The following is a 21,020-nucleotide window of genomic DNA, read 5'->3' as shown; positions in this document are numbered from 1 at the left end:
TTTGACCCAATTTTTGGCCTGAAAAACACAGATTAGAGGCTATAAAGTGGGGGAATGCATCCATTCATGATCATGCTCTCATAATTCACAACTTTAGGTCTTAGATGTAGTTTTTAGAGAGAGAGGTTCTCTCCTCTCTCTTAGGATTTAGGATTAGGATTTCTATTAGGATTAGGATTGTTTCTTCATATCAGGTTCAATAATTTATGTTTCTCTTCTACTTTTATTTACTCTGATTTTTTTATTTGTGTTTGATTGATGTTGCCCAATTGGCTGATGATATTGTCCATGTTAGAATTGACATTATTATTTAATATAATTTGAGGTATTTCAGATTTATATGTTTTGGATGTTTTGGCTTTATCCAATTTATTTTCATTCAAGTAGATTTTATTCCCTTTTGGCTTTGGTTGATTAATTGGTAACTCTTGAGTTATCAAACTCATTGTTGACTAAAAATTGAAATTCTTCAAGAATTAATTCGAGATCCAATAATTCTAACTTTTCCCAAGGAAAGACTGGAATTTGAAGATTCGAATTAATTCATCCACTTAACTTACCTTCATAGTTAGAGGTTAACAAAGTGGGAGAAAAATCCAATTCTCATCACAATTGATAAGGATAACTAGGGTAGGACTTCTAATTTCTCATACCTTGCCAAGAGTTTATTTTATAGTCATTTATTTATTTTATTCGTCATTTATCATAATTGCCCCTCATTCTTAAAACCCCCAATTTACAAACTCCTAACTAATAATAAGAACATACCTCCCTGCAATTCCTTGAGAAGACGACCCGAGGTTTAAATACTTCGGTTATCAATTTATTTAGGGGTTTGTTACTTGTGACAACCAAAATGTTTGTATGAAGGGATTTCTGTTGGTTCAGAATCTATACTTACAATGCGACTTTATAAAATTCTTTACTAGCAAAAATCCCAACGTCACCCAGACATCTCTAGACCATTCAGCTGGTGGATATCTACACATGAGAAAGACAATTGAAGAGGCTCAAGAGCTCATTGACACAGTTGCAAGGAATCAGCATCTGTATTCAAATGATGAATCTTCTATGAAAGAAGAAGCTAAAGTAGTATTCACTGAACTTAATCCTCCAGAATAAGTTGCTGAACTCAATCAGAGTATACTTCTTCTAACAAAAAAGTTAGCAGAATTCAAAGAAATGTTAGAAGATACTAAAAATGCTAACAAAAATATGGAAGCACAATTGGATCATACAAGACAGCAGTCATCTAAACAGATAACAGAAGAATTCCAAGCAGTTCAACTAAGGAGTGGAAAGACATTGAATACCTCAACTCAAAGCAGCAGAAAGCCAAAAAGGAACATCTGACAGAGGATGACCAATTTACTGCCCAAAATCCCACTGAGGATAGCAAGAGCCCAGAGAAGAATGACTCTGGTGTTCAAACGCCAAAAAAGGAAGTAACATGGCGTTAAACGCCCATTCAGCTGCCAGTTCTGGCGTTTAAACCCCAGAAAAGGGCAGCAATCTAGCGTTAAATGCCCATTCCGCTGCCAGTTCTGGCGTTTAAATGCCAGAAAAGGGCAGCAACCTGGCGTTAAACACCCATTCATTGGTGTGCGTAAATTGTGATCATCAACAATGGCGCCAATAGACTTGGAGCTCTCAAACGTGAATCACACTTTGTCACAACTTCACACAATTAACTAGCAAGTGTACTAGGTCGTCCAAGTATTACCTTAAGTGAGTAAGGGTTGATCCCACGGAGATTGTTGGTATGAAGCAAGCTATAGTCATCTTGTAAATCTCAGTTAGGCGGATTCAAATGGTTATAATGGTTTTCGAATATAAAGATAAATAAAGCATAAAATAAAGATAGAGATACTTATGTAATTAATTGGTGGGAATTTCAAATAAGTGTATGGAGAGGCTTCTATTGCTTCTGAATCTCTTCTTAATCTCTGCTTTTTTGAGATTCTCTGTAAGGTTTTCTCTGAAGGTTGTGCTTTAGCTTCCCTTAGCTTCTTCTTCAGAGTTCTTTCAGGTTCAGGATCTGCTTCAACAAGAATGTTCTTGTCCTTGCTCCTGCTCATATGAAAAAAAAAGAGAACAGTAAAGAAGAGAAATCCTCTATGTCACAGTATAGAGATTCCTTTATGTGAGTAGAAGAAAAGAAGAATAGGAATGAAGAGAAGAGAGGGTTCGAATTTTAAGATGAAGAGAAGAGTGTTAGTAATTAAATAAATAAATAGAAGAAGATGAGATAGAGAGAAATTCGAAAATTGTTTTTGAAAAATAGTTATTGATTTTTGAAAATTGAGAGAAGTAATATAATTAAAATTAAAATTTGAAATAATTAGTTAATTAAAAGAATTTTGAAAAAGAGGGAGCTAATTTCAAAAATTAGAGAGAAGAAAGTAGTTAGGTGGTTTTGAAAAAAGATAAGAAACAAACAAAAAGTCAATTAGCTAGTTGAAAAAGATTTGAAAATCAATTTTGAAAAGATAAGAAGTTAGAAAAGATTTTGAAATTGATTTTGAAAAAGATATGATTTAAAAAGATATGATTGAAATGTATTTTGAAAAAGATTTGATTTTTAAAATTAAAATTGATTACTTGACTAACAATGAACTAAAAGATATGATTCTAGAATTTAAAGATTGAACCTTTCTTAACAAGAAAGTAACAAACTTCAAATTTTTTAATCAATCACATTAATTATTAGTAAAGATTTCGAAATTTTGAAATAAAGATAAGAAAAATATTTTGAAAACCAATTTTAAAAATTTTCGAAAATAATGAAAGGAAAAAGAAAAGATTTGATTTTGAAAAAAATTTTGAAAAGATAAGATGTTTAAAATTGAAATCTTGACTTGACTAACAAGAAACAACTTATTTAAAAATTTTTTGACTAAGTCAACCCAAAGATTTTGAATTTTTGAGTAAAAGAAGGAAAATATATTTTTTGATTTTTTTTTGAATTTTTAATGAGGAGAGAGAAAAACACAAATATGACCCAAAACATAAAAATTTTGGATCAAAACCACTAATGTATGCAAGAACACTGTGAATGCCAAGATGAACACCAAGAACATATTGAAGATCATGATGAACATCAAGAACTTATTTTTGAAAAATTTTCAAGAAAAGAAAACATGCAAGACACCAAACATGGAAATTTTTAATGCTTAGACACTTATGAATGCAAAAATGCATATGAAAAACAACAAAAGACACAAAACAAGAAAATATGAAGATCAAACAAGAAGACTTACCAAGAACAACTTGAAGATCATGAAGAACACCATGCATGAATTTTTCGAAAAAATGCATAAATTTTAAAAACATGTAATTGACACCGAACTTAAAAATTGACACTAGACTCAAACAAGAAACACAAAATTATTTTTTGATTTTTATTATTTTGTAAATTTTTTTTTGGTTTTTCGAAAATTAATTTTGAAAAAAAAAACGAAAACAAATAATTTTTTTTTTTGAAAATTTTTTTAAATCTTTTTAAAAAGAAAATTACCTAATCTGAGCAACAAAATGAACCGTCAGTTGTCCAAACTCAAACAATCTCCGGCAACGGCGCCAAAAACTTGGTGCGCATAAATTGTGATCATCAACAGTGGCGCCAATAGACTTGGAGCTCTCAAACATGAATCACACTTTGTCACAACTTCGCACAACTAACCAGCAAGTGCACTGTGTCGTCCAAGTAATACCTTACGTGAGTAAGGGTCGATCCCACGGAGATTGTTGGTATGAAGCAAGCTATGGTCATCTTGTAAATCTCAGTTAGGCAGATTCAAATGGTTATAAAGGTTTCAAAATTAATAACAAATAAAGCATAAAATAAAATAGAGATACTTATGTAATTCAATGGTGGGAATTTCAGATAAGTGCATAGAGATGCTAGTTCCTGTTGAATCTTTGCTTTCCTACTGCCTTCATCCGATTCTTCATACTCCTTTCCATGGCAAGCTGTATGTAGGGCATCACCGTTGTCAATGGCTACTTCCCATTCTCTCAGTGAAAAAGGTCCAAATGCTCTTGTCACAGCACGGCTAATCATCTATCGGATCTCGATCATGTCGGAATAGAATCCATTGATTCTTTTGCGTCTGTCACTACGCCCAACAATCGCTAGTTTGAAGCTCGTCACAGTCATTCAATCCCTGAATCCTACTCGAAATACCACAGACAAGGTTTAGACTTTTCGGATTCTCAAGAATGGCCGCCAAAGGGTTCTAGCTTATACCACGAAGATTCTGATTAAGGAATCCAAGAGATACTCGCTCATTCTAAGGTAGAACGGAAGTGGTTGTTAGTCACGCGTTCATAAGTGAGAATGATGATGAGTTTCACGAATCATCAGATCCATCAGGTTGAAGTGCAACGAATATCTTAGAACAAGAATAAGCTGAATTGAATAGAAAATAGTAGTAATTGCATTAAAACTCGAGGTACAGCAGAGCTCCACACCCTTAATCTATGGTGTGTAAAAACTCCACCGTTGAAAATACATAAGTGATGGTCCAGGCATGGCCGAATGGCCAGCCCCCATAAACGTGATCAAAGGATCATAAGCTAATCCAAAAATAATCCAAAGATGTCTAATACAATAGTAAAATGTCCTATTTATACTAGACTAGTTACTAGGGTTCACAGAAATAAGTCTAAATGCAGAAATCCACTTCCGGGGCCCAATTTGGTATGTGCTTGGGCTGAGCTTGAGCTTTACACGTGTAGAGGCTTTTTCTGGAGTTAAACGCCAAGTTGTAACGTGTTTTTGGCGTTTAACTCTGGTTTGTGACGTGTTTCTGGCGTTTTACTCCAGAATGCATCATGGAACTGGCGTTGAACGCCACTTTGCGTCGTCTTGATTCGAATAAAGTATGGACTATTATCTATTGTTGGAAAGCTCCGGATGTCTACTTTCCAACGCCATTAAGAGCGCTTCATTTGGAGTTCTGTATCTCCATAAAATCCATTTTGAGTGCAGGGAGGTCAGAATCCAACAGCATCAGCAGTCCTTTGTCAGCCTCCTATTAGATTTTTGCTCAGGTCCCTCAATTTCAGTCATAAAATACCTGAAATCATAGAAAAACACACAAACTCATAGTAAAGTCTAGAAATGTGAATTTTGCATTAAAACTAATAAAAATATCCCTAAAAGTAGTTAGATCCTACAAAAAACTACCTAAAAACAATGCCAAAAGGCGTATAAATTATCCGCTCATCACAACACCAAACTTAAATTGTTGTTTGTCCCCAAGCAACGGAAAATCAAATAGGATAAAAAAAAGAGAATATATTATAAATCTCAAAATATCAATGAAGATTAGTTCTAATTAGATGAGCGGGACTTGTAGCTTTTTGCTTCTGAACAGTTTTGGCATCTCGCTTTTTTCTTTGAAGTTCAGAATGATTGGCTTCTATAGGAACTCAGAGTTCGGATAGTGTTATTAATTCTCCTAGTTAAGTATGTTGATTCTTGAACACAACTACTTTTATGAGTCTTGGCCGTGGCCCTAAGCACTTTGTTTTCCAATATTACCACCGGATACATAAATGCCACAGACACATGACTGGGTGAACCTTTTTAGATTGTGACTCAGCTTTGCTGAAGTCCCCAGTTAGAGGTGTCCAGAGCTCTTAAGCACACTCTTTTTGCTTTGGATTATGATTTTAACCACTCAGTCTCAAGCTTTTCACTTGGACCTACATGCCACAAGCACATGGTTAGGGACAGCTTGATTTAGCCACTTAGGCTGGATTTATTTCCTTGGGCCCTCCTATCCATTGATGCTCAAAGCCTTAGATCCTTTTTACCCTTGCCTTTTGGTTTTAAGGGCTATTGGCTTTTTCTGCTTGCTTTTCCTTTTTCTTTCTATAATTTTTTCGCCACTTTTTTTTTTTGCAAGCTTTGTTCTTCACTGCTTTTTCTTGCTTCAAGAATCAATTTTATGATTTTTCAGATCATCAATAACATTTCTCTTATTCATCATTCTTTCAAGAGCCAACAATTTTAACATTCATAAACAACAAGATAAAAAATATGCACTGTTCAAGCATTCATTCAGAAAACAAAAAGTAATGTCACCACATCAATATAATTAAACTAATTTCAAGGATAAATTTGAAACTCAAGTACTTCTTGTTCTTTTGTATTAGAAACATTTTTCATTTAAGAGAGGTGAAGGATTCATGGAATTATTCATAGCCTTAAGACATAGTTACTAATGATCATGAAGTAAAGACACAAAACATAGATAAACATGAAGCTTAAAAACTGAAAAATAGAGAAATAAGAACAAGGAATGAGTCCACCTTAGTGATGGTGGCGCCTTCTTCTTGAAGGACCAATGATGTCCTTGAGCTCTTATATGTCTCTTCCTTGCCTTTGTTGCTCCTCCCTCATTGCTCTTTGATCTTCTCTAATCTCATGGAGAATGATTGAGTGCTATTGGTGTTCCACCCTTAGTTGGTCCATGTTATAACTCAAGTCTTCTAGAGAAGTGTTGAGTTGTTCCCAATAGTTGTTGAGAGGAAAGTGCATCCCTTGAGGCATCTCAAGGATTCCTTGATGATGAGCTTCCTCATGCATCTCTTGAGATCCATGGATGGCCTCTCTTGTTTGCTCCATCCTTTTCTTGGTGATGGGCTTGTCCTCTTCTTTGAGGATGTCTCCTTCTATAATAACTTCAGCTGAGTAGTATAGATGGCAAATAAGATGAGGAAAAGCTAGCCTTGCCATGGTGGAGGATTTTTCGGCTATTTTGTAGAATTCAAGAGAGATGACTTCATGAATTTCTACTTCCTCTCCAATCATGATGCTATAGATCATGATGGCCCGATCCACAGTAACTTCAGATCGGTAGCTAGTGGGGATAATGGAGCATTGGATGAACTCCAACCATCCTCTAGCCATAGGCTTAAGGTCCAGTCTTCTCAATTGAACCGGCTTGCCTCTTGAGTCTCTTTTCCATTGAGCTCCTTCCACACATATGTCCATAAGGACTTGGTCCAACCTTTGATCAAAGTTGACCCTTCAAGTGTAGGGGCGTGCATCTTCTTGCATCATAGGCAAGTTGAATGCCAACCTCACATTTTTCGGACTGAAATCTAAGTATTTCCCCCGAACCATTGTAAGATAATTCTTTGGATTCGGGTTCATACTTTGATCATGGTTCCTAGTGATCCATGTATTGGCATAGAACTCTTGAACCATTAAGATTCTGACTTGTTGAATGTGGTTGGTAAGAACTTTCCAACCTCTTTTTTGAATCTCATGTCGGATCTCTGAATACTCATTTTTTTTGAGCTTGAAAGGGACCTCAAGGATCACCTTCTTCTTGGCCTAACTTCATAGAAGTGGTCTTGATGGGCTTTAGAGATGAATCTCTCCAACTTCCATGACTCGGAGGTGGAAGATTTTGTCTTTCCTTTCCCTTTTCTAGAGGTTTCTCCGGCCTTAGGTGCCATAAGTATTTATGGAAAAACAAAAAAGCTATGCTTTTACCACACCAAACTTAGAATATTGCTCGCCCTCGAGCAAAAGAAGAAAGAAGAGGAAGAAAAAGAAGAAAATATGGAGGTAAGGGAGAGGTGTGTGGTTTCGGCCAAGGTTAAGAAGAGAGGGTTATGGTATGTGAAAATGAAGAGGGATAGAGGGGTTTATATAGTGAAGGGAGAGGGAGTAGTTTCGGCCATTTAGGGTGGGTTTGGGTGGGAAAGAGATTTTGAATTTTGAAGGTAGGTGAGGTTTTTGGGAAAGAGTAGATGGATGTGAATGGTGAAGAGATGATGGGGAAGAGAGATTTGAGGTGATCGGTGAAGGGTTTTGGGGAAGAGTGTTTATTGGATTGTGTGAAAGAGAAAGAGAGGGTGAGTTGAGGTAGGTAGGGATCCGGTGGGGTCCACAGATCCTGAGGTGTCAAGGATTTACATCCTTGCACCAATGAGGCGTGTAAAACGTCCTCTGCATGCAATCCTGGCGTTTAACGCCAGATTGATGCTTGTTTCTGGCGTTAAATGCCAGTTCTATGCTTGTTTTTGGCGTTCAACGCCAGTCTGCAGCATGTTTCTGGCGTTGAACGCCAGCTTTCCTCAGTGTGCAATCCTGGCGTTTAAACGCCAGATTGCTGCATGTTTCGGGCGTTCAACGCCAGATCCATGCTCTGTTCCGGTGTTGAACGCCAGCCAGATTCTTCTTACTGGCGTTTAAATGCTAGTAAGCCCTTCCTCCAGGGTGTGCTATTTCTTCTGCTATTTTTGATTCTATTTTTAATTTTAGTATTTGTTTTGTGACTCCACATGATCATGAACCTAATAAAACATAAAAGAACAATAAAATAAAAACAAAATTAGATAAATAAAAATTGGGTTGCCTCCCAATAAGCACTTCTTTAATGTCACTAGCTTGACAGTGGGCTCTCATGGAGCCTCACAGGTGATCAGGTCAATGTTGTAGACTCCCAACACCAAACTTAGAGTTTAAATGTGGGGGTTTAATACCAAACTTAGAGTTTGGTTGTGGCCTCCCAACACCAAACTTAGATTTTGATTGTGGGGGCTTTGTTTGACTCTGTATTGAGAGAAGCTTTGCATGCTTCCTCTCCATGGTTGCAAAAGAAGATCCTTGAGCTTTAAACATAAGGTAGTCCATATTTAATTGAAGGACTAGCTCTCCTCTATCAACATCAATCACAGCTTCTGCTGTGGCTAGGAATGGTCTTCCAAGGATGATGCATTCATCATCCTCCTTCCTAGTGTCTAAGATTATGAAATCAGCAGGGATGTAGATGCCTTTAACCTTCACTAACAAGTCCTCTACTAATCCATAAGCTTGTCTTTGTGATCCGCTTGCCATCTCTAATGAGAATATGGCAAGCTGTACCTCAATGATCCCTAGATTCTCTATTAAAGAGAGTGGCATAAGATTTATGCCTGACTCTAGGTCACACAGAGCCTTCTCAAAGGTTATGGTACCCATGGTACATGGTATTAAGAATTTACCAGGATCTTGTCTCTTTTGAGGTAGAATTTGCTGAACCCAAGTATCTAGTTCAATAATGAGCAAGGGAGGTTCACCTTCCCAAGTCTTATTACCAAACAACTTGGCATTCAATTTCATGATGGCTCCTAGATATTGAGCAACTTGCTCTCCAGCTACATCTTCATCATATTCAGAGGAAGAATAGTTTTCAGAGCTCATGAATGGCAGAAGGAGGTTTAATGGGATCTCTATGGTCTCTATATGAGCCTTAGATTCTTTTAGGTCCTCAATAGGAAACTCCTTGTTGTTTGAGAGACGTCCCATGAGGTCTTCCTCACTGGGATTCACGTTCTCCCCTTCCTCCTTGAATTCGGCCATATTGACAATATCAATGGCCTTGCACTCACTTTTTGCATTCTCTTCTGTATTGCTTGGGAGAGTACTAGGAGGAGTTTCAGTGATTTTCTTACTCAGCTGGCCCACTTGTGGCTCCAAATTTCTGATGGATGACCTTGTTTCACTCATGAAACTTAAAGTGGCCTTAGACCGATCAATGAGACTATATTTGCTAAGCTAGAGGAGCTCTGCTCAGAATTCTCTGTCTGTTGCTGAGAAGATGATGGAAAAGGCTTGCTATTGTTAAGCTTGTTTCTTCCACCATTATTAAAGCCTTGTTGAGGCTTCTGTTGATCCTTCCATGAGAAATTTGGATGATTTCTCCATGAGGAATTATAGGTGTTTCCATAAGGTTCACCCATGTAATTTACCTCTGCCATTGCAGGGTTCTTAGGATCATAGGCTTCTTCTTTAGAAGATGCCTCTTTAGTATTGTTGGATGCATTTTGCCATCCATTTAGACTTTGAGAAATCTTGTTGACTTTCTGAGTCAACATTTTATTCTGAGCCAATATGGCATTCAGAGCATCAATCTCAATAACTCCCTTCCTCTGAGGCGTCCCATTATTCACAGAATTCCTCTCAGAAGTTTACATGAATTGGTTATTTGCAACCATGTCAATAAGTTCTTGAGCTTCTGCAGGTGTTTTCTTTAGGTGAATGGATCCACCTACAGAATGGTCCAGTGACATCTTAGAAAACTCAGATAGACCATAATAGAATATATCCAGAATGGTCCACTCTGAAAGCATGTCAGAAGTACACCTTTTGGTTATCTGCTTGTATCTTTCCCAAGCTTCATAGAGGGATTCACCATCTTTTTGTTTGAAGGTCTGAACATCCACTCTAAGCTTGCTCAGCTTTTGAGGAGGAAAGAACTTAGCAAAGAAGGCCGTGACCAGCTTATCCCAAGAGTCCAGGCTATCTTTAGGTTGAGAGTCCAACCATGTTCTAGCCCTGTCTCTTACATCAAAAGGGAAAAGCATGAGCCTATAGACTTCAGGATCTACTCCATTAGTCTTAACAGTCTCACAGATCTGTAAAAATTCAGTTAAAAATTGATAGGGATCTTCTGATGGAAGTCCATGGAATTTGCAGTTCTGTTGCATTAGAGCAACTAGTTGAGGTTTCAGCTCAAAATTGTTTGCTTCAATGGCAGGGATTAAGATGCTTCTTCCGTCAAACTTGGAAGTAGGTGTAGTATAATCACCAAGCATCCTCCTTGCATTATTATTGTTGGGTTCGGCTACCATATCCTTTTCTTGTTTGAAAATTTCAGTAAGGTTGTCTCTGGCTTGTTGTAATTTAGCTTCTCTTAGTTTCCTCTTCAAAATCCTTTCAGGTTCAGGATCAGCTTAAACAATAATGCCTTTTTCCTTATTCCTGCTCATATGAAAGAGAAGAGAATAGAAAAGGAAGAGGAATCCTCTATGTCACAATATAGAGATTTCTTTAAGTTAGTAGAAGAAGAAAGGAATAGAAGAAAGAAAAGAGTTAAGAATCCAAACACAAGGGGGAATATAGGTTTGAATTCTTGAGATGAAGAGAAGTGTTAGTAGATAAATAAATAGATAGAAGAAGATGAGAGGGGGAGAATTTCGAAAATTAATTTTGAAAAAGGCTTAGTGATTTTCGAAAATTAAGAGAAGAATTAAAATTAAAATTAAAATTTGAAATAATTAGTTAATTAAGAAAATTTTGAAAAAGATGGAAGTGATTTTCAAAAATTAGGGAGAGGAAAGTAGTTAAATAGTTTTGAAAAAGATAAGAAACAAACAAAAAGTCAATTAGTTAGTTGAAAAAGATTTGAAAATCAATTTTGAAAAGATAAGAAGTTAGAAAATATTTTTGAAATCAAATTTTTGAAAAAGATATGATTTGAAAAAGATATTTTAAAAAGATATGATTGAAAAAGATATTTTGAAAAAGATTTGATTTTTAAAATTAAAATTGATTACTTGACTAACAAGAAATTAAAAGATATGATTTCTTAATTGTTAGTAAAGTTTTCGAAAATTATGAAATAAAGATAAGAAAAAGATTTTGAAAATCAAAGTTGAAAAATTTCGAAATTAAATAAAAAAAGAAAAAGATTTGATTTTTGAAAAAGTTTTGAAAAGATAAGATTTTTAAAATTGAAAATTTGACTTGACTTATAAGAAATAGCTAATTTTTTTTTAAATTTTGACTAAGTCAACTCAAATTTTCGAAAATTATGAGCAAAATAAGGAAAAGATATTTTTTTATTTTTGAATTTTTAATGATGAGAGAGAAAAACACAAAAAATGACTCATAACATGAAAATTATGAATCAAAACACATGATGCATGCAAGAACACTATGAATGTCAAGATGAACACCAAGAACACTTTGAATTTCAAGATGAACATCAAGACTTATTTTTGAAAGATTTTCAAGAAAAGAAAACAGGCAAGACACCAAACTTAGAAATTTTTAGTGTTTAGACGCTATGGATTAAAAAATGCATATGAGAAACAACAAAAAGCACAAAACAAGAAAATATCAAGATCAAACAAGAAGACTTACCAAGAACAGCTTGAAGATCATGAAGAATACATGCATGAATTTTCGAAAATTGCAAGAAAAAGGAAAACATGCAATTGACACCAAACTTAAAATATGACACAAGACTCAAACAAGAAACACAAAATATTTTTTATTTTTATGATTTTATGATTTTTTTTGTATTTTTCAAAAATTATTATTATTATTTTTGAAAAACGCAAACAAAGAAAAAATTTTTGAAAAATTTTTAAAAACTTTTTGAAAAGAGAATTACCTAATCTGAGCAACAAGATGAACCGTCAGTTGTCCAAACTCGAACAATCCCCGGCAACGGCGCCAAAAACTTGGTGCACGAAATTGTGATCATCAACAATGGCGCCAAAATCTTGGTAGCACTCTCAAACGTGAATCACACTTTGTCACAACTCCGCACAACTAACCAATAATTGCACTGGGTCGTCCAAGTAATACCTTACGTGAGTAAGGGTCGATCCCACGGAGATTGTTGGTATGAAGCAAGCTATGGTCATCTTATAAATCTTAGACAGGCGGATTCAAATGGTTGTAAAGGTTTCAAAATTAATAATAAATAAAGCATAAAATGAAATAGAGATACTTATGTAATTCAATGGTGGGAATTTCAGATAAGTGCATAGAGATGCTTGTTCCTGTTGAATCTCTACTTTCCTTATACTTTTATCCAATTATTCAAACTCCTTTCCATGGCAAGTTGTATGTAGGGCATCACCGTTGTTAATGGCTACTTCCCATCCTCTCAGTGAAAAAGGTCCAAATCCTCTTGTCACAGCGCGGCTAATCATCTGTCGGTTCTCGATCATGTCGGAATAGAATCCATTGATTCTTTTGTGTCTGTCACTACGCCCAACAATCGTGAGTTTGAAGCTCATCACAGTCATTCAATCCCTGAATCCTACTCAAAATACCACAGACAAGGTTTAGACTTTCCGGATTCTCAAGAATGGCCCCCAAAGGGTTCTAGCTTATACAACGAAGATTCTGATTAAGGAATCCAAGAGATACTCGCTCGTTCTAAGGTAGAACAGAAGTGGTTGTTAGTCATGCGTTCATAAGTGAGAATGATGATGAGTGTCACGAATCATCACATTCATTAGGTTGAAGTGCAACGAATATCTTAGAACAAGAATAAGCTGAATTGAATAGAAAATAGTAGTAATTGCATTAAAACTCAAGGTACAGAAGAGCTCCACACCCTTAATCTATGGTGTGTAGAAACTCCACCATTGAAAATACATTAGTGATGGTCCAGGCATGGCCGAATGGCCAGTCCCCATAAACGTGATCAAAGGATCATAAGGTAATCCAAAAATAATCCAAAGATGTCTAATACAATAGTAAAATGTCCTATTTATACTAGACTAGTTACTAGGGTTCACAGAAATAAGTCTAAATACAGAAATCCACTTTTGGGGCCCACTTTGGTGTGTGCTTGGGCTAAGTTTGAGCTTTACACATGTAGAGGCTTCTTCTGGAGTTAAACGCCAAGTTGTAACGTGTTTCTGGCGTTTTACTCCAGTATGCAGCATGGAACTAGCGTTGAAGGCCACTTTGAGTCGTCTTGATTCGAATAAATATTGACTATTATATATTGTTGGAAAGCTCTAGTTGTCTACTTTCCAACGCCGTTAAAAACATGCCATTTGTAGTTTTGTAGCTCCAGAAAATTCATTTCGAGTGCAGGGAGGTCAGAATCCAACAACATCAGCAGTCCTTTGTCAGCCTCCTATCAGATTTTTGCTCAGGTCCCTCAATTTCAGCCAGAAAATACCTGAAATTACAGAAAAACACACAAAATCATAGTAAAGTCTAGAAATGTGAATTTTTCATAAAAACTAATGAAAACATACTTAAAAGTAGCTAGATCCTACTGAAAATACCTAAAAACAATGCCAAAAAGCGTATAAATTATCCGCTCATCAACTAACGTTGGCTTATCATGCTTAGCTCTACGTTATCTCTCACGTTAGTGGTCTTAACGTGACCACTAACGTGGGCACTTTGAGTTGGTCCAACGTTAGTGACAAAGGTGAGTGTCGCTAACGTTGGTGATTGGTTCTTCTTCCCACGTTAGAGTTCACGTTAATTGGATTAACGTGACTCTTAACGTGGCTTCATTGTGCCTTTGTGAACGTTAGTGGCAACCACTTTTACCACTAATGTTGGAGCTTCTCTTCCTCTTCTACGTTAGATACCACATTAATGTAGTTAGCGTGGCAACTAACGTGGGCTATGATGGCTTTGAAGGCGTTATTGGCGATCACTTTTTCCATTAACACTACAAGCTTGTCCCATTCCACGTTAGTGGTCACGTTAATTAGATTAACGTGGCTACTAACGTGGTTTCTTCTTGCTTTCTTTGTCTTGAAATCCAACAATTAAGGTGCATCAAAGCTCTATTCCAAGTCATGAGATTATGCCCTAAAACAGTAAAGAAAATGCAAGACATGTAAGTGTATTTTCATCCAAAACTTGCCTTATTTACTAAGAAAATGCATGAAACTACCCTAAAACAGTAAAGAAAAGGTCAGTGAAATAGGCCAAGATGCCCTGGCATCACAACACCAAACTTAAGGCTTGCTTGTCCCTAAGCAAGTACTGAAACATGGGAAAGAAAAGAATGAAAGAACAAGAATAACAAGTTATCATTATAGAAGTCAAATTCCTGGTTTATGGGGTTTCATGCATAGCAACTTAGGTTCATTCCTTTACTGGTTTTCAGGCCCTTATCATGCCCTTGAGCACTCACTTGATTGCATCCTTTGAGACTTCCTAATTGTTGATCCTTCCTTCTTTTCCAAGTTTTATTGCATTCATCTTAGGCTAAGTGCTCTGTAAGAGGGCGACTCTTTATGATAAGCTTTCAGCCAACACTCTCAAACCAGTTGGTTCAAGGTGCTAGGTGTTGAGACACCCCTAAGGACTTACTCTCTGAAGTCTCTTTCCTCTATACATACACACCACAGGCACATGGTTTTTTATTTTTTTTCTTGAGACCTTGGTGTCCAGAACCTCTTTGGGTTACTAAGTGCTCTATAGCAAGGGTTACTCTTGATAGTGGACTTTCAGCTGATAATCCCGGATTAGTTAACCCAACTTACCAAGTGATAAGGCACCCCTAAGAGCTTATTCATCCAAGCATATCCATTGCACATGAACATACACATGCCTCAATATTCAAACCCTTGGTTCCTTGCATTATCTCTTATTGTTTTTCTTTCCTTTTCAACTCTTATTGCTCTTTCTCTTTTCTTATTGGGATCTTATTGTTTAGTTAGTCTCATAGAATGTTCTTCAAGCATGTGGTTTAGAGCACAGAGTTGCCTATACACCTTGTAGGTGAACCAACTTAGCTGATCAATGACCATACCACAAACTTAAGAATTTACTTCATAAGATAACTCCACTCTTGTTTTTTATAACATTTTCTTTCTAATTGACTTAGAAGGAAAAGCATACATATAAGCAAGATGAAAATGAAAGCTATGGCCTAGACCAACACACTTAAACATAAACATTGAAAATTTAAAGGTAGAATTAAAAATTCCTAAGCTACTATGGAAGCATGTTCTATTTCATACATGATTTTCCTTATTTAAAGCTTGAAAAAGATAAAACAAAGAGGGAACTCCACCACCTTTCACTTATCGAAATGCTCATGTCCTCTCTCTTGTTTGTCCTCTTTATGTCCACTTGCATTTCCTTGCATCCGATTCATTCTGGCTGTTTTCCAATCTTCCAGTGCCTTCCTCACTGATTTATGACTCTTTTTTGCTCTTTCTCGTTCCACTCGTGTTAATTCATCCTTTACATCCTCATACCTTGTGATCCCAGGGTGCAATACAGGTAGTTGTCCGACTAAGTATCCGAGCCTGGCTTGAGTGTTTATGTGGTAACCGGTTTCACTCATATATACTCCTTCCGAGAACGCTCTGTATTCATCGAAAAGATCTGCCTGTTCTCTTTGTTTCCGATGCATCTCATGAATGTGTGCACCTTGGTGTGCTTGGATGTTAATTAGCTTCTGGATGGCTTCTTGTTGTTGATCTTGCTTTTGGTTCAAGTTGTGGAAGGATTCACCCCACTGTCTCCCTTGTTCCAATTGCTGCTCCATCAATTATTTTTGCCACTCCCCTTGTTGATTCATCCATCTAGAGAGTGATTCTTCTTGGCGGTCCATTATTTGCATTTGAAGCTCCTTCTGTGCCCCTTGATTCTCCATGTATTGCCTAGACAAGCCATCAATAGCTTCTTGTAATTGATACATGTCTAAAGTGGCTGGGCCTTGTTCCTCCGGATTTCGTCATTCTTCCACTTGATGGGCTGGCCTCTTTCTTAGTCTTCGTTGAGGTAGGGGAGGTGCAATGGCATGCATCCGTCGAAGGGTAATTGGGATGCCGAATTTTATCAACTCGGAGTTTTCATCTTTGAACACCACCCTAGCCTTTGTGCAAAGACGGAAAATGGTACTGGGGTAGCCTAACCTTCCTCTAGAATCACTTTTCTCAGCGAACTTTCGAATGCCTTGGGCTCTGAGTTCGTGAACCTTGATCTCTCCTACCTTCATTATGCATTGCACCATTGTTACCCTCTTAAGGTTTACCTCTGAGTTATTTTCGGCCGGGAGGATGGATCTCCTTACAATTTTGAACCACCCCTTATCCTCAGGAAGAAGGTCTCCTCTTTTTATAAACATGGGTTTCCTATGGGAATCTCTTTCCCAATCTGCTCCTTGCACGCAGATGTCTTTCACAATCTAGTCATAATCGAGACAGCTATCTATCCTGGATTGATAGCTCTCTTTCGCAAATGGTATGGTTCGTAGCTTTAACACCCTCATTATGCTCATGGGACTGAAATCCACCGTCATCCCTCTTACGAAGCTTATGCAGGATTCATCTGCCTTATCATGCCTGACCGCATTTGCATAAAACTCTCTTACAAGAGTTGCGTTCACTCTTGTGACCAGATTAGTGAGGAGCTCTCATCTTCTCTTTTCCACCTTCTCTGTGATTTCAGGGCACTCAGTTTTCGTAACTTGAAAGCCTATCTCATAGATGATCTCTTTCTCAGCTATCCACCCAAATTTTAATGCATGGTGAAAGGTTCTAAATTTCTTCTCATCAAAAGGGGGTTGCTCTATAGGCTCCTTCCCTTTTCTTCTTTTAGAGCTTGATGATGCCATGAGTGGGAATTGGTGTGTGAGGATGTTGAGTGTGTGTGTGTGTTCGGAAGAAAGAAGAGAGATAAATTGAGAGGATAATTGCATATTGAGTGGGTGTAGAGTGGGGGTTATATAGGGGAATGATGAGATTGAAGGGTGTGGGTTGATGGTGTGGCTTAATAGTGGACGGTTGGGGTTTGGCATTGGATGAGCACAAGGATCACCACATTTGTGAATTGATTGGTTCGGTCTCCAAGGCCATCCAACTCCCAATGTTGCATGGTGACACTTCCCAAGGTGCACCCCTTGAAGACAAGTGTGTAGTTCCGTGGGTGAAGTGGCCGAACCCTCCTTCAATTGGTTGTCCCATCAAGTTCCTCTAATATTCCTTCCCAATTCCTTGCGAGACAAAAGAAAAGAAGAATTAATTTAAATTGTGGCAGTAAAATAAATTTGGAGGCTAGCCTCCCCCCATTTTTTTTGCTTTTGACTAACTAAGAGCCATTCATGAATGCAAACCAACCGACCAATCAAATACCCATGCATGCAACATTGGTGACACCAAACTTGTTTGTAATCATATGGTGCAACAAGATTCGATAAGAATCTCATATTCTGGAGTGTGTTCAAGCCTTGAACACCAAACTTGTCATGTATTATATGCTGCATGCAGGGGTTCTTATAGTGTTTGTCAAAGTTGGTTTAGAATTCATGAATTTTATCTTATTAACTACTATTAAAGATTAAAAAGGAAAGGGTATAGAACATGGGTTTCCTCCCATGAAGCCTTCTTTAGCGTCATTAGCTTGACGTTTAGCCTTTGTCAGGATGGTTGGTGGTGCTTCAAATCTTCCCCTCTTGCAGTGAATTTGTCTCCATTGGCTTTGTTAAGAAGCTCCACATGTTCTAAGGACAAGATTTTGTTGATGGTGTACACTTGAGGTAGCTGCGATGGGAAGGTGGGGAGATGAGGTGGGATAGGTGAAATATAGGTAGAAACCACTTCATCTCCTGGAGCGAAATCCTCTGTAGGGATCTTCTTGTTTCTCCATCCCCTTGGGCCCTTTTTCCTTGTGTTCCTTGATGTCACTTTGCTCATTGTGGTTTCTTTTTTCAGAAGGGTTTTGTTGCTTGTCTCATATGATTCCGGTGATTCTAGTTCTTTTTGGATCACACTTGGCTGTTGTTCTTTCCGACCACATTACTTGTCAACCATAATGAGTCTCCGGTGTGGTGCTTGTGCTCCCGTGCTTGTCTCTTCCATCAGCTCCTTATTGTGCACTTCCTTTGACTCTTTGTTATCATGATCTACTTCTTGTGAGGGTTTGAAAAATGTTGAAGGTGTGCTGTTCATTGTGTATCCTCAATACTAGCTCTCCTCACTCTACATCTATAAGCGCCCTGGCTGTGGCTAAGAATGGCCTCCCCAGGATGATGGGATGGATGGGATTCTCGTCCATCTCCAGGTTAACAAAGTCTGTGGGCAGGAAGTAGTTCCCAACCTTCACTAATATGTTTTCAACCACTCCTATCGCTTGTGTTTGAGTTTAGTCAGCCAACTTGATGATTACGTCTGTGGGTGTTAGCTCATTGATTTTAAACTTTTTCATGAGGGACAGAGGCATTAAGTTGATACTTGCTCCCAGGTCACAAAGCACTTTATCAATCATTGTCTCTCCTATAGCACAGGGAATGTAAAAACTCTCTAGATCCTTCTTCTTTGTAGGTGGCTCTGTTTGAATGAAAGAACTGCACTCCCTGTTCATCTTTATTGTTTGCCCACCCTTCAATGAACTCTTTTTGGCCAGCAGCTCCTTTATGTACTTGTTGTAGGAGGGCATTTGCTGGAGGGCCTTAATGAACGGTATATTTACATCAAGAGATGCAAACATGTCGAGGAACCTTGAATACATTCTCCTTGCTACACCACCTTTGAGCCTTTGGGAAAAAGGTGCATATGAGTTTAGGGTCTTCCCTTTCTGTAGTTCTTCCCTGTGTGTGGGATGGGGTGCATGGTTTCTTTCTTCATGATTTCACCTTGGAATGTCTTGGAGATGTTTCGTTCGTGTGTGCACCTCCTCCACACTTCTCTCATCACTTATAGTGATCATCTTGCATTCTTCCCACCTTACTTTCTTTGTTTATCCTCTTGGGTTCTTCTCTGTGTCACTTGGAAAACTATCAGTGGGTTTGGGAAACTGTTGAGATAGATATCCCACTTGGGACTCCAGCCTCTTGATGGTGTCTACCTGGTTTTTTATGTTGGCTCGCACTTCATCCTTGAACACCCTGTTGTCTTGGACTTCTTTACATATGTCTTCAAGTAGAGTCTCAATTCTGGAAAGTCTATCCTCGGTTAGTGATGGTGGGTTGAGGTTAGGTGGTTGAGAAGGGTGATTAGGTGGGTATTGATAGGATCTTTGTGAGGTATGTTGGTGAGTTGCATTATTGTTGGGATTGTAGTTGTGGCGTCTCTGGTCTTGGCCTTGGTCTTGTTGATTTCCCCACCCAAAGTTAGGGTGGTTTCTCCAACCAGAATTATAAGTTTTAAAATATGGATCATGGGTCTGTCTGGGTGAGTTTCCAACATAGTTGGCTTGTTCCCAGTCAACTTCTTCTCCTGCATTCATTCCTTCTTGAGCTGGCGATGAAGTGATGACAACTGCAACTTGGTTTTCTTCCACCTTCTTGGTAAGATCCGCTAACTGCTTGGTGATCATCTTGTTTTGAGCCAGCAGTGCATCCATGTGATTCAGCTCCATTATTCCTCGAGTGTTGCTTCTTTCAGAAGCATAGAAGTAGTCATTCTCAGCGACAGTCTCAATGACATCTATGACTTCTTCAATGGTTTTCTTCTTGTTTAGAGAGCCCCTTGATGAATGATCTACGACCTTCTTTGACTTATAAGAAAGACTTTCATAGAAGATGTGTAGTTGAACCCATTCATTGAACATGTTTGGAGGGCATCTCCTTGTTAAGTCCTTAAACCTCTCCCATGCCTCATAGAGAGTTTCACCATCTTGTTGCTTGAAGGTTTGTACCTCATCTCTCAGCCTGTTGATTCTTTGAGAAGGGTAGAATCTTGCCAAAAATTTGTTCACCACGTCTTCCCAATTCGTTAAGCTCTCCTTTGGGAAAGATTCTAGCTATTTAGATGCTTTGTCCTTGAGTGAGAATGGGAACAAAAGCAATCTATAGACATCCGGATGAACACCATTAGACTTCACGGTGTCACATATTCTCAAGAAGGTGGTTAGATGTTGATTGGGATCCTCTTGGGCACTTCCTCTAAATGAGCAATTGTTCTGAACAAGGGTGATGAGCTGGGGTTTCAATTCAAAGTTATTGGCATGTATGGTTGGCTTTTGGGTGCTACTTCCACAATTTCCTGGGTTGGAATTGATGTAAGAGCCTAATACTCTTCTTTCTTGCCCAGCATGATTCACAGGGCCTTCTCTGGCATGGTTGTGAGCTTCTTCTTCATGGTTATTTTCCATGTTCTCCTCCATGTTTGTTTCAAAGTACTCTTCCTCTTTCTCAGCACCAACAACTCTTTTCCCTCTTGCTTCCCTCCTCAATCTACGGAGGGTCCTCTTAGGTTCGGAATCAAAGGGAGTTGAAGTCCCACTTCTTCTCCCTATCATACAACTAACAGAGCACACAGCAGAAAATAAAATGGAGTGATTATTTTTGTTAGAGTGATTGTTAGTGTGGGTGGTGCAAATTATCAAACAGTTAGTGGGTTAGTAAGCAGAATTGCAAGTAAATTCAAAGAAAAAGAAAACAACGAGGGGATAGGGGATGAGGAAGAAAATTAATTGAAAATAAGAGTAATTGACTAGGAAAATTAAACAATAAAAAAAATGTTCACTCTAGTGAACTTCCAACTTAATCATTGTCGATACAAAA

The 21,020-nt window shown here is 37.8% G+C and overlaps 1 non-coding gene across 1 annotated transcript; it reads left to right on the top strand.

Annotated features, from left to right (window-relative positions):
* Positions 1-20,060: 20,060 nt before the first annotated feature.
* LOC130977469 (small nucleolar RNA R71) lies at positions 20,061-20,167 on the top strand. Its single transcript, XR_009085158.1, has one exon. It is a non-coding gene; the product is annotated as a small nucleolar RNA R71 (small nucleolar RNA).
* Positions 20,168-21,020: the final 853 nt, after the last annotated feature.

This window comes from Arachis stenosperma, chromosome 4 (assembly GCF_014773155.1).
Source record: "Arachis stenosperma cultivar V10309 chromosome 4, arast.V10309.gnm1.PFL2, whole genome shotgun sequence".
NCBI classification, from domain to species: domain Eukaryota; kingdom Viridiplantae; phylum Streptophyta; class Magnoliopsida; order Fabales; family Fabaceae; genus Arachis; species Arachis stenosperma.
The sequence above is the reverse complement of the archived record's forward strand: the minus strand, read 5'-3'. Positions and strand labels throughout refer to the sequence as shown.